Source organism: Talpa occidentalis, unplaced genomic scaffold, assembly GCF_014898055.3.
Source record: "Talpa occidentalis isolate TD23 unplaced genomic scaffold, MPIMG_talOcc4v2.1 talOcc4.3, whole genome shotgun sequence".
In the NCBI taxonomy this organism is placed as follows: Eukaryota; Metazoa; Chordata; class Mammalia; order Eulipotyphla; family Talpidae; genus Talpa; species Talpa occidentalis.
In genome coordinates, this window is record NW_023603184.1 from 84,563,669 (window position 1) to 84,578,602 (window position 14,934).

A 14,934-nucleotide genomic window follows, 5' to 3' on the forward strand; every position below is an offset into this window, starting at 1 on the left:
CAAGCAGCTGTTATTCAAAATACATTCTGAGAAAAATGAAGGCTCTCGGCTCCATATATAATGTATCTCATTGCACATCATGGTGCAGTGCAATACACTGTGGCCCAGACTTTGACATCCCTGAGTCTGTTCTGTGGTTGGTGGTTAGGGCTTGGAGTCAGGCCAAGCTGCAGAGACTGGGGCAGGGTACTCCCCTTTTATTAGCAGTGATGAATGAATGAGTCAAAAGAAAAAAAGAACACACTTCTGCCAAACTGCAATTACAAACATGTCTCAAATTGAGTTTCCTACCTTGGAAGAATTGATGGAGGACAAGAGTGAAAAACCTGGAAAGGGGGTGCCCCGAGACCAGAACCTGACTTACACAAGGAGTTGGGGGTAGAGGGAAACAACACGACCATTAACCCAGTGTAGAAATCAAGCCCCTTGGGCACAGTGCCTTATCACAAGACCTAAGGCCCAAGCAGTATCAGAAGGTCTAGGGAGTGGCGCACAGGCCTGAGGGGAAAGACAGGGAGATTGGGTCCATCCTGGAACCCGTGGCCCCTTTCTACTTTTGCTAAGCTATCCGACATCAGCAACAAACAGGCCAGCCCACAAAGAAGTGACACCTCCCAAAGAGAAAAGGACTATACCAGTGCAGTCTCTGCCCTGGCAAGGAGCAGCCGACATTCTGCCCACCCGAGACTTTTTAGGTACTTCCTGTCACCAACTCTCTCCCTCCGTGGGGCAGCAGCCAAAGTTCAAATTGCAGAGTTACAAATGAAACAATTTCATATACTAGAGGTTTGCTTTTTTTTTTTTTTTGTCTAGGACAAGGGAAGGAAAAATCAATGAAGGTGCTTACCTGGGGAACAAAGTTACTTCTTTTAAGGGGAATAAATAGTGGGTTAGTCTTTTAAAAACAATGTTATCAAAAAGCAGTCCATGTATAAACAAACCACATTTATCTCTGTTAACACAGACCAGGTCAATAACTTTTTTTTTTTTTTTTTACTTTTTAAAAAAATATTCATTCATACATAGAAGAACCGGGGCATAGGCCAGATGTGCGGGAGGGTGAGAGGATTCACCAGAGACAGAGCGGGGAGCAGAACAGGCAGACCAACCAAAATGCACTGCTGAGAGGAGCAGCTGGGAGATAGGAGAGCTCTGCCGTGCCTTGTGGGAATCTCCCTGGCCAGCCGGGAATCGAACCGGCGCTGCAGAGGCTGCGGTTTCAGAGCACTGCGCTCAACCCCCTGCACCACCAGGAAGTCCCAAATTTTTTTTTAGTTAGAATTTATCTAGGCTCCATTTATAATAGCTTTAACACAGGTGCAGAAGCATGGGCGGGGCTGCAGGAGCAGGGGAGTGGCTGGGGCAGGGGCGGAGCTGTAGGAGCAGGAGCAGGGGCGGGGCTGTGGGGACGGGGCTGCAGGTGAGGGTGTAGCGGGGGCTCTCCAGGGCCCGGGGCAAGCGGGAAAGCCCCGGGGTGCTCACGGGGGCGCCCCCGCACGTCCTGCTGCGGCTGAAGTTTGGAAAAATCAAACGGAAATGCAGGCGAAGAGCCCACATCTCTGAAAATGCTATTATCCTAAAATTTCCGCAGCCAATAAAAGAGCAGATCGTGTCCATGTGCATTAAAAACACGCTGGGGAACACTGACCCGCGGCCACAGAGGGCCCCCAAACCTGCTGGCCCACCACAGTGAGAGAAGGGGCGTCTTGCTCCGGCCGCCCCGGCCTGGCCCGCCCCGGCCTGGCCCGCTCCCGCACTGCCTCAAGATTCCCCGCGAGGCCGCATTTCCCCGCCTCACCACCAGGCGGCGCGCGCTCCCCCCGCCTGTGCTTTGCCCCACTGGGGCTTCTCCTTCCTCAGCCTGCGGTCCCGCCCCAGTGGGGCGAGCACTGATAGGTTCCACGTTTCTGCCACTTCCGTTCCCACCGCCGTTCCTGCGTCACTGCACAGTGACGTGACATCGACACGCAGGGGGGCGGAGCAAGGCCGAGGAAGGAGAGGCTCGCGGGGGAAACTAGGGACACAGCAGCGGCGCGCGCCGCCTGGTGGCGCGGAGGGGCGGTGCGGCCAACGGGGGACATTGCGGGGCGGAGGCGCCAGGGCCCGCGGGAGGCACAGAAGGGTCGGAGCCATGGCCGTGGGGCGGGTCAGCCGGGCGAGCGGGGCACGCCCGAAGAGTCGTGGTGGGGTCCGCGCAGGGCGGGGGCAGGAAGCGGGAGTGTGTGACGTCAGAGCCCTGAAGATGGGGAGACACAATGACGTGGAGGCAAGAACCCGTTGAAGTAGGGATTCTCGCTCATTCATCGAAGAGAAGAAGCTGGTGTCGCCCTTGTGAATTTAGCTGTTAGCATTTGGGATGTTATATATCTGTGTGTGTCTGTATTAAAAGAAATAGTAATTCAGGTTTTGAGACATGACCTGAGGAAATCCTTTGACACACACACACACAAATCTTTATTTGTGAAAATGCATTTTCTCATACAAATACTGAAACAATCTAAGTCAAAACTCCAGGAAACAGTGAAATATAATTTCAGTATGTACATGAAACAAATGTAGCAATTAGGCACAGTCATTCTGAATAGTTTTACATGACTTGGAAAATACTTGTGTTATAATGTTAAATAATGGAGGAAAGATATAATATTGTAGGCATATAAAATGAACATAATATGATTGATTTAAATTTTAAATACCAGACAAAACGGAAACCATGAGTTATGTATGCATTTAGTGATACACACTTAGGTGATGAACTGTCATGAAGGGCAAGGGAAATTATTATAATGGCAGCCACATATTCATGCTTACTTGGGGAGGAAGATTATGATATAGTGTGGTCTTAGGCTTCTTTACCCAGTTAATGGGAGTTCATTTTGTAATTCTAAATTTTCACCTGTACAGTCTCTGCCCTTACATACGGGTGTCATAGTTCACAGTTCAAAATATTGGAAATTATGAGGAAGAAAGTAAGCTAATTCTTAAAATTATCTATTTTAAAAAGATTTATTTATTTTTATGCAAATAAGAACTGGGGTCTAGGCCAGAGTTACAGGAGGTGAGAGGATACACCAGAGACAGAGTAGGGAGCAGAACTGGTGGATCCACTGAAACCCACTGCTGAGGGGAGCAGCAGGGAAACAGGAGAGGTCTGCTGCGCCATGTGGGTCAACTCCGTACATGGGGATCAAACTCAGGCCACAGTGGCTGGCAATAGCTTGATAGCACCGAGCCTTTCACTCCTGCACCACTAGGGAGACCCTAAAAGTATTTATCTTTTGAGGAAAATCACAGTTCACTGTTTCTCATTGTATTTTATTCTAATGTTCAAATATTCTACAATGTACACAGCTCCCTTTCAGTTTCAGAACCAGTCAACCAAAGCCAATTTAAAAATTGGTGCAATCATTGGTGCAATTACCACCCTGCTCCTTGGCAGGTGAAAAGTAACCATAGAATTTTTGTAAAGAAAGCCTTAAAAATTCTGTTGCAGTTACAGAAAAATTTCTGAGGGTGAAAATATGGCCTTCCTGATAGTAAAGCAGGCATGGGAAGCGCAGCTGCATATCAGTTAATGTCAAGGTCACCTTGTTTTGTTTTGTTTTTAATTAACTGAAGGAGGTATCATAAGGACAATTTATAAATCATCATTAACCCAATTATGGAAGGTTCCACCAATCTAAGGTGGGGTCAGAAAAGCTGATCAGCCAGAGATGGAGGCAGAGAGCATTATCAAATTTAGAAGACCCACCCATTCTGACCCCAAGGCAACAATTTCCACACTCATTCCATCAAAGAACATCATGAAAGAACACCCCTCACCCTGGCAAAATGCAGAATTTGTTCTTTCAGAGCCTATCTGTGTCTATGCAGACGTCTCTCTTTCCTGCTTTCTTTTCCTCAATCATCTTGCCGTGTGCTGATGAAAGGGAACATTACTGAATTATTTGTCAGAGGATCCAAGAATCCCCCCATACTGAACCCCATCTCCTGAATTCCATCAATAGGTTTTCAATTTTTACCTTGAGCTCATTTGTCAGTCCAAATGAGCACATTTTACCCTTTTTCAATTTTTACAATATTTATTGTTTTAATCAACAAGCTTCATATAGTTATAGGTAAAAATAAACACCAAACGGTGAAAATAATAAGGCACTAATTCAAAGTCCAGACCTTTCCTGCTTTCAAATACAAGAGGTCTGGGGCCTCCCTCATGGTGCAAGGGGTTAAGCATATAATCAACAGTGGCGGCCTCACGGGGTTCCTGAAGGACCAGGCTCACCCCAGCTGGAACCTCACCCCAAGTGGGGGGCCAGCAAGGCCAGGTACTGGGCCTGGGCGATCGCGCATTCGAGGTAGCTGCGCAGGTGCAGCCAAGTTCGCTGGGCAGGGCTGGGCGTGCAAGGGCTCCCGGAGGCCACGGCCACCAGGCCGCAGGCGCTGGTGGGACAGTTTGCGAATAAACACTGAGATGCCGACAAATGTCTCCTCCTCGCCCAAAATACTGTGACCCTACATTATCCTATAGTCATTAAAAGGGCAAACAAAGTTGCTTGAATTTCTGGGAAATATTTTTTTTTAATTATTCTTAAAAATCCCCTTACCTGAAGCTAGAAGGGATCATGCTCAGCGAAATAAGTCAGAAAGAAAAAGAAAAATACTGGATGGTCTCACTCATAGCAGGAATTTAAAAACCTAAATAAGAGACCAGGAGAAAGACTAATACATACAAAGTAAAAATCAAAATCAACAAGCAACTATGGACCAGACACACTGGCGAGGGGGGGGGAAGGGGCAGGGAGAGGAAGGATTAGGGTCAAAATAAGGGGAGTGGGAATTGTATGGGGAATATAACCAAAATGAAAATGCATACATGTGCAAAAATGAAAAATGATGTAAGAATTATATAAAATAAATATTTAAATAAACAAATAAATAAATCATCAAAAAAATGCAAAAATAAATTCTCCTTAGCTGAAGCTGACATAAAAGCATGACTAGGGGCCACCCAGGTGGTGCAGGGGTTAAGCACCGCACTGTGAAGTCATCCGCAGCCTTTGGAGCCCCAGTTCCATCCCCAGCCAGGAAGGTGACCCACAGGGCACCACAGACCTCTCCTGTCTCCCAGCTGCTCCCCTCAGCAGTGGATTTCAGTCAGTCCACCTGTCCTGTTCCCCACTCTGTCTCTGTTGAATCCCCTCACCCCACCCCCCCAACTCTGGCCTGCACCCCAGCTCTTGTATTCATAAGTAAATAAATCTGTAAAAAAATAAAATAAAATAAAATAAAATAAAGGCAGGACTAAAATGTCATTTACCTGCAGATCCTGACATGGATCCTACTGCAAACATCAAAAGGAAGCTGTTATTCAAAATATATTCTGAGAAAATTGAAGGCTCTCTGCTCCACATATAACGTTTCTCGTTGCACATCATGGTGCAGTACAATACACTGTGGCCCAGACATTGACATCCCTGAGTCTGTTCTGTGGTTGGTGGTTAGGGCTTGGAGTCAGGCCAAGCTGCAGAGACTGGGGGCGGGGTACTCCCGTTATCAGCAGTGATGAATGAATGAGTCAAAAGAAAAAAAGAACATACCCCTACCAAACTGCAATGAAAAACCTGGAAAGGGGGTGCCCCGAGACCAGAACCTGACTCACACAAGTTGTTGGGGGTAAAGGGAAGTAACATGACCGTTAACCCAGTATAGAAATCAAGGCCCTCAGGTGCAGTGCCTTGTTACAAGGCCTAAGGCCCAAGCAGTATCAGAAGGTCTAGGGAGTGGCGCACAGGCCTGAGGGGAAAGACAGGGAGATTGGGTCCATCCTGGAACCCGTGGCCCCTTTCTACATTTGCCAAGTTATCCAACATCAGCAACAAACAGGTCAGCCCACAAAGGAGTGATGCCTCCCAAAAAGAAAAGGACCATACCCACGCAGTCTCTGCCCTGGCAAGGAGCAGCCGACCCTCTGCCCACCCGTGACTGTGCAGGTGCCTCTTTTCACCAACTCTTTTTCCCTCCGAAGGGCAGCAGCACCTGCCTACCTGTGCCTCCGGCCTGCCCCACTGGTACTGGATGCCAGCCTCAGTTTCCCTCCCCGATGGCACAGCGGGTTGAGTGCCGCACTGTGAAGCTGTCCACAACCTCTGCAGTGCGGGTTCAATCCCCGCTGGGCCATGGAGAAACCAACATGGCGCGGCAGACGTCTCCTGTCTCGCTCGCTGCTCCCCTCAGCGGTGTCCCCCGTCTGTATGTCTGTTCTACTCCCTACTCTGTCTCTGGTGAGTTGTCTCACCCTCCAGCGCCTCTGACCTGTACCCCAGTTCTTGTATAAATAAATGAAATCTGAGAAGAAAAAAAAAGGAAACCGGGTGGAAAGTGGTTGAATTTGTGGACAAACCTGAGGGCAGCAGACTCATGTCTGACAGACCCCGTCCTGCTCTGGGCAGAGGGCAAGGGATTTATGCAAAGGGGAAAGAGGGGAAGCTGAGGGAGGGTCTGCAAAGGGGAGGGAGAAGGGGTGGGCCCACATGGGCAAGCTCCAGGCTGCTTGTTTCAGCTCCTTGGAAGGGGAGAAGACACACCTGTCACACAACGGGGGAACTGCTAGAGATGGGGGAGACCAACTTGTGCATTCCTCCCTGAGGGACCCGCCACTTGCAGCTGCATCAGATGCGCCCCAGCAGCTCAGACCAAACCTCACATTCGTAATAAAACGCTTCTTTAGCTACACACTTCCTCCTTTATTTCTTTAAATTTATTTCTTTATGCATACAAGAGCTGGGGTACAGGCCAGAGGTGCGGGGGTGTGTGTGAGAGGATTCACCAGAGACACAGTGGGGAGCAGAACTGGTGGATGGACTGAAATCCACGGCTGAGGGGGACAGCGGGGAGACGGGGAGGTCTGCTTTACCCTGTGGGTTGCTCCTGGCCTGCGGGGCTGGAGGAGGGGAGGGCTCGTCCTGCAGGGGCTGGTCAGAGCTGGGGATCTCCACCTGCACCCCCTTACCCCCCGGGGGGACCATGTTATGACCTGAAATGGTCCCCAGTTCTCGCGGGGAAGCTGAGCACGACCTGAGCTGCAGGAGAGAAGGCGCCGCCATGGGGATCACGATGGAGAGACCGAGCTCAGGGCAGCCACCTCCTGCCACCAGACGGTGCGGGGGTCCCAAATCCCCCCTGCGCGGGCAGCGGCTGCCGGCCCGACCTGGTGCCGCCCCCAGCCAGGGCCTCTCTGCCTGCCCGCCCTCAGCAGAGGCGGCGCCGCTCAAGGCCCCGCCCGGCCCGCGACCCTGAGACGCCAGGGGGGCTCCAAGCAGAGCGGGGGCGCACGCACCCCGCCCGCCCGCCCGGATCTCCAGCTGCTGCATCCCCAGGACTCCCCGAACCCTCCTAGCACCCTCCGGCCCTGACCACACTCGCCGGGGGGCAGAGGGACACCTGCACGGTCCGCGCACACTCACACCCCCAGGAGCAGGCTGTGCCGCGAACACGCCCTGGGCAGAGGGGCGAGGTCACTGTCAGGGAGGACACCCCCCTCTAGCCACAGGCAGACGGTGACCGCGCCCCCTGCCAGAAAATGCAAAGAGGCGCCCCCAAACTCCCCGCCGCGTGCGCAATTCCCGGGCAACTCGCATCCCTGATGGGGAAAAGCCCGCACCTGCCCCAGCTGAGCTGCGAAGCCCCAGGCACAGCCTCAGGTGAGCCAGACCCCGCCCACCCGACTGCGCAGGCGCAAAAGTGACACTGTCAGAGCCGTCGGTAGGAGGCGCCACACCCCCCAATGCGAAACCCCCTGGGCCCTCTACCCCAGGCACCCCGCAACCCACTGGGTCAGAACCTGCACCCCGGGAGACTGGGACTCGACTCTGCCCTCCTGCCTGCTAGACCTGGCGTGGGGAGGGGGATGTCAGCCCCAGAAAAGTTTACAATACATTCCCCAAATCATATTCTAAGTCCACAGAAATAAAACACACACACCCCAATGGAACAGAACAGAGAGCCCAGAAAACCCATGCTGGGGTTGATCAGTGCAGCAGGGATGTCCGGGGCCAAACACGGGGGATGCGCTTTCATTCGGGGGCGCTGGGCACCGACAGGGTCACACTCAGGCATGTCCTGACCCCCATGTTCCTCCAGGACCCAAATGACCCGCGCAAGCTCTCCACAGCCCGCCCGCCCCGCCGCGGGCCCCAGACTCACCGCTCGGCCGTCCGCCACCGGCGGGGAGACGTCCTCACCCTCCCCTCGCTCTGGGGTGGTTCCTGAAGAAGCCGGGTTCCCCAGGCAGGGACTTCACCCCAAGTCCGGAGAAGCAAGTGCCAAGGCGGGCCCGGCCACCGGAGGCAGGAGCCCGTGTTGGGGCCGGGCGGGGCTGCAGGGGCGGGTGTAGCGGGGGCGCTCCAGGGCCCGGGGCAAGCGGGAAAGCCCCGGGGTGCTCACGGGGGCGCCCCCGCACGTCCTGCTGCGGCTGAAGTTTAGAAAAATCAAACGGAAACGCAGGCGAAGAGCCCACATCTCTGAAAATGCTATTATCCTAAAATTTCCGCAGCCATTAAAAGCACGCTGGGGAACACTGACCCGCGGCCACAGAGGGCCCCCAAACCCGCTGGCCCACCACAGTGAGAGAAGGGGCGTCTTGCTCCGGCCGCCCCCGCTTGGCCCGCTTGGCCCGCCTGGCCCACCGAGGCCTGTCCCGCCCCTGCGCCTCCTCCTTAATCCCGGCAAGGCCGCATTTTCCCGCCTCACCACCAGGCGGCGCGCGCCCCCCCTCCTGTCCTTTGCCCTCCCCCTGGGCTTCTCCTTCCTCAGCCCACGGTTCCGCTCCGGCGGGGCGGGCACTGATAGGGTCCGCCTCTCCACCACTTCCGCCGCTCTGCGTCAGCTCGCAGTGATGTGATGTCAACACGCAGGGGGCGGGGCAAGGCCGAGGAAGGAGAGGCTCGCGGGGGAAACCAGGGACGGAGCAGCGGCGCGCGCCGCCTGGTGGCGCGGAGGGGCGGTGCGGCCAACGGGGGACATTGCGGGGCGGAGGCGCCAGGGCCCGCGGGAGGCACAGAAGGGTCGGAGCCATGGCCGTGGGGCGGGTCAGCCGGGCGAGCGGGGCACGCAGCCCGAAGAGTCGTGGTGGGGTCCGCGTAGGGCGGGGGCAGGAAGCGGGAGTGTGTGATGTCAGAGCCCTGAAGATGGGGAGGCAGAATGACGTGGAGGCAAGAACCCGCTGAAATAGGGATTCTCGCTCATTCATCGAAGAGAACAAGTTGGTGTCGCCCTTGTGAATTTAGCTGTTAGCATTTGGGATGTTATATATCTGTGTGCCTGTATTAAAAGCATTCTGAGTTAACTATAGATTTTAATTCCACTTTTTTAAAAAGTGGATTCAATTTAAAGATCTTTTTATGGCATCAGTTGTCTTTGACTATGCTACCACAATTTTAAGAGTGTATTTTATTTTAAAAAACTTATTTAATATACAAATAAAAATGTGCACATAAGTGTACAACTCAAGTTTGTACAGCTAAATTGCCATGTAGTCTACACTCAAATTCAGAAAAAAGAACACCACCTACAAGCCATAAGGAGCATTATCCTTCCTTCCAGTCACCATCCTTCCTCTCCCAAAGGGAAGCATTGCTGGAGACCAGCTCCAGCTAGAAGTCGTGTCAGGGATCTGGAAAGGGGAGGACGGCATCTGTGAAGTTTTTTCAGAGGGCTGAGGGGAAGTGGAGTGAGGTAGATGAGGTAGTGAGGAGACACTGACACTCTCTCTGGTGCAAGTATCTCCTATGGAGGGTCTCAGCAGGTCTTTATTTATACCTTAAGGCAAGTGGTGAGATTACATCAGCATAAGCATCAAAGCGGAACAGAAACAATCATTACATATTTTCTAATGAATATACAAAGACCCTCTTGATCTCATACTACAAAAGGACACTTCTTTAATCTGATTAAGAAAATCAACAGGGACAATTACTCTCCTTGGTACAACTCATTTTCTAACATAATCGATTGTCTAAGACAGTACAATGTTCAGTAACAATCAATCATCCTGTCAAGCCTTCCTAATTTTGGAGTGGACATGAAAGTCCATTGTTTTGCTATATTACTAAAATCAACCCATTCTCTAGTACTCAATTAATCTAGCCTATTATCAATTACTTCAAAGTGATCTAAAGTAACTCAATACTGTTTAGTTCTATAGAAATCTAACTTTCAACTAGAAGTACCTAACCTCCACACAACCTGCAAACTGTTGGCCTTTCGCATACACCAGAAGATGTACTTTTGCCACAAACACGTACCCCCAGGTTAGACTATGGCTTCCAAGCACAGCTGGTTCAGGGCAATTTGTTCTCCATAGTTCTCAGGGCCAGGACATTTCTATCCTAACTATATCTATAATAATTTTTACTTCTTTTGTGATAGTTCATGCGTAAGAACAATAAGCCAGTTGTCAGCTGGGTCCGAATTAGGTTTTCACAAGCCAATTTATAACTAACTTACGTTTACATTAACCAAGAACAAAGAGGAGAGCATTAGCAGGTGTTGCCATGGAGACTCCCTAGTTCGGATCTTCTTTGGGAAGTGCAAGAACTCCCCTCTTCTGGGAAGTACACCTTTCCCTCTTCGGGGAAGCACAGGAACTCCCCTCTTCTCGGGAGTCTCCCCCAATGCCCGGATCACGTCAAGAAACAGCATGGGAAGCACAGCCTGCCTCAAAGCATCATGGGTAGCAGCTTCATCTTGTATATATGTATCAATGGAATTGTATACCATGCACTTTTTTTGTGTCTGGCTTCTTTCACGTTATGTGTGATCATTTTTTTTCAGTAATAAAGCACTCATTCTCATTATTGTATGGTATCACATTATAGGAATAGGCCACAATGGATACATCTTTTCTAATGTCATAGGCATTTGAGCAGTGCCCTGATTTTGGCTCTTAGATGTAGTAGTGGTAAAGACTTTTGATGATAGTACATGTATATGTCACAACAATGTATATACATAACAGGTTTATGTGTTAAGTCTATAGCTCAGAGTGCAATTGCTAGACCTTAGAGTATGTTAAGCCTTAGGACTGCTAAACAGTTTCCTAAAGTGTTTATCACATATTTTCCATCATCGACAGCTGCAGTTGTTTGACATCTCTGCTAACACTTAGTATCTTCTTTTTCATTTTAGCCACTCTGGGAACATGTGGTGTTGTTTTGTGGATTTAGTTTGCATTTTAATTGCTAGAGTAGTGCACCTTTTTATATTTATTGGCCATTTCGATACTTTTGCAAACGTCTTTTTTTCCTGTTGGCTTTTTGTTTACAGATTATGGTTCTTTATATATTTTGCATGTAAATCCTCTTTGGATATATATATATATATATATATATTTTAAAGATTTACTTATTTATTTATACAAGCACTGGGTACAGTCAGAAGCGTGGCTGGTTGAGAGAATTCACCAGAGCCAGAGCAGGGAGCAGAACGGGCAGAATGACGAAGTACACTGCTGAGGGGAGCAGCGGGCGTGACAGGAGAGGTCTGCGTGCTATGTGGGACCCTCGCTGGTGGCCAGGGATCGAACTGGCACTGCAGAGGCTGTGGGCAGCTTCACAGCCAAGCGCTCAACTGCTGTGCCACCGGGGAGGCCCTTTGGAGATATGTATTTATTTTTTTAAAGGAAGTGGATTTTTTTTTTTTTTAGATTTATTTATTTATTTATACAAGCACTGGGTACAGCAGAAGCGTGGGAAGGTGAGAGAATTCACCAGAGTCAGAGCAGGGAGCAGAGCAGGCAGAAGGCCCGAAGTACACTGCTGAGGGGAGCAGTGGGCGGCAGGAGAGGTCTGCGCACCATGCAGGACCCTCCTCCGGTGGCCGGGGAGCAGCCGGGGATCGAACTGGCGCTGCAGAGGCCGCGGGCAGCTTCACAACCCAGCGCTCAACCGCTGCACCACCGGGGAGGCCTATATATTTAGATAGATAGAGATATCTATCTTTCTGGATTGTTGGAGATATATATCTTTTTCATTCTGTTGGTTGACCTTCCCTTCATCTTTTGTAGATTTAAAAGTTCTTAAATTTAACAACAATTCTTTCCTCCTTGTATGGATGTTGGGACCTGTTGTTTTGTTTTGTAAAATCCTTGCTTACTTGAAGGTAGCAAAGATCTTTTTTACTCCCTAAAAGCTTTGTGTAATCTTTCACGTTTAGTTTGCAATCCATTTGGTAGTGATTTTTGTACATGGTGTAAAAGCAAGAACACATTGTTTTCTTATGAATATCCAGTTGACCCAGAAGCATATACTGAAAAGTTCATCCTTTTCTCACAGTATTGTTGTTCCCTTTATTCTAAGTAAAATGACACTTAAGTGCAGGCCTGTTTCTTAGACTATGTTTTTCTTTTCATTAGACTATGTTTTTCTTTTCGTCAGTTTGTATCTCCTTGTGCCAACACCAACACAGCATAACCGTAACAACATAATTTTAAGGGTCATAATTTCCAATTTGACTAAAAGTGAAATGTTCAAAGCCTCAATCTGAATCTTGTGGATAATTAAGCTACAGCTTATTATATATATTCTACTGACACAAAGTGGGGAGGGCAAAGAACACCTGTGAAAAAGTTTGAAACATCCGGGCTAGTAATGGGAAAACAAGAAAGAAGATAATCATTGTACATTTAGCTCTGTGTTTAAGTTTAGTAGGGTACTGGACTACTATTTTCTAGGTATGGAAAGAACAATTAAAGACAAAAAAAAAAAAACCACACAAAAAACAAAAATAATTCTGTACAAGTATAAAAACAAAGTGCAAAATGGTGTGGTGTAAGCCAAGTGCTACACAAATGAAAAGATCAGTGAGTGTTGGAGTTATGAAAAGCTTCATAGAAAGTGGTGTTCAAAGAATGCTTGCATTGATTTGGGCCCAAATAGGTTATTCAATATAGAACATTAAATCCTTCATTTTTGTTCCTAATAGTTCCTTAATATATTAACTCCATTATCATTATCATATCCTACTCTTATTTCCTTATATGCCTCTTTAATCTACTACTGAGTCTTGTTTTGACTGAATAATGCATTAAACACTGTATGTTTCAGGTGCATCACTGAATTGTGTGTATACTACTATACTACATTAATTTCATGCATAAAGACCAGTTCATTGTATCTTTTGTCCCAATTTACCTACCCCCTTTCCTTCTGGTAACCACTAACCTACCTTATAGATCAAGTTTCGTTTTTTTTTTTTTTTTTTTTTTTTTTATAGAGGCATGTTTTTATTTATTTATTTATTATATTTGTTTGTTTGTTTTGTTTATACATGCACTGGGTACAGTCAGAAGCGCGGGAGGGTGAGAGAATTCACCAGAGCCAGAGCGGGGAGCAGAACAGGCAGAAGGACCGAAGCACACTGCTGAGGGGAGCAGCGGGCGGCAGGAGAGGTCTGCGCACCATGTGGGATCCTCCTCCGGGGCCGGGGAGCAGCCGGGGATCGAACCGGCGCCACGGAGGCTGTGGGCAGCTTCACAACCCAGCGCTCAACCGCTGCGCCACTGGGGAGGCCCATCAAGTTTAGTTTTATTTAGCTCATTTGTTTCTCTCTATACCACAAGTGAGATCCTAAGTTTTGTCTTTCATTGAGTTTTAAAACAGACTGATGATTTTAACCCTGACTGCACTTCTGAAACATCTGAGAAACCTAAAAAAAATAATGATGCCTAAATCTCATCAGTTTAATGGAATCAATCTATTGATCTGGGAGGGATCAAATCATGAGAACTTTAAATGTCCTCTCAGGATGTTCACATATATCATTAAGGTTAAAGTCAGACAACACCTTCTTTAGTGCTTCTCAACTGGGCATAGGATTGTCAGATAAAATACAGGACATCTGGTCATTTTTTTCAGGTAAGCATTTTGTCTCCTGGGGGAAAATGCCAACGTTTGGAGACATTTTGTCATGAGCAAGGGCTGCTTATTGGCATGCAGAGTAGAGGCCAAGGATGTTGCTAAACATTTTACAATGTACCAGACAGATCCCACAAGGAATTATCTGGTTTACATAGTGCTTTGGAGCAAGAGAACCAATCACAAGAGGAATAGGGTTGGGACAAAAGCAGAATTCAAACGCAAGGATTATGTTGTTAAAAGAATAGAGGTTTCAAACTTGAAGCCAGAGAACTATTGTCTGAAATATACAGCTCTTATAAGTGAATTTTCAGATGTTTCAGCAAATTTTTAAAGAAATTGTCATGAATTCTTAAGCTTATCTATGAAATGTGTCAGCTATCAGTTAACCTGAAAAGTTCTTTCAGCTTCATTTTCTGCAACTTTTTGATGTCTTTAATAACTTAGTAAACTTATGACCATGAAGAGCCAGTAAATTACATATATCTATATATGAATATTTACATGTATATTTAAACATGTATAAACACAGACACAAACACATACACACACATCTGAATTACAGTTACATTCCTGCGCTGGGTATTAACACTAGTTGTGTGACCTGATGCAAGTTTGTGTTATGCTTCCCATTTTGTCTTTGTAAGAGGGATGTGGATCATATGATCTGAAAGATCCTTTCCCAACATTTAACTTCTATATCATAATTACTCAGTTCTTCTCAAAATAGTACTTTTACTAATAAAGACAAATTTTTCAGTAACAGGTCTAATATCAATTTCAATAGCTTAGCCAAACTTGAAAAGGTAACAAATTTACATTTCAGATGAGTAATTTTATAAATTTTCTTCACATGGTCCTGATTAAGTGAATATGATGCAACTATTACTTGCCATAACATTTCAGGGAAGAAAAAAAAAAACTTAACTGGCAGTTATTGCTTTTCATATTGTTTCTGGAAATCCTCTTAGAAAATAAGATGACATAAGCCCCATTACTTCCTAGAATACAGTACCTAGCCATA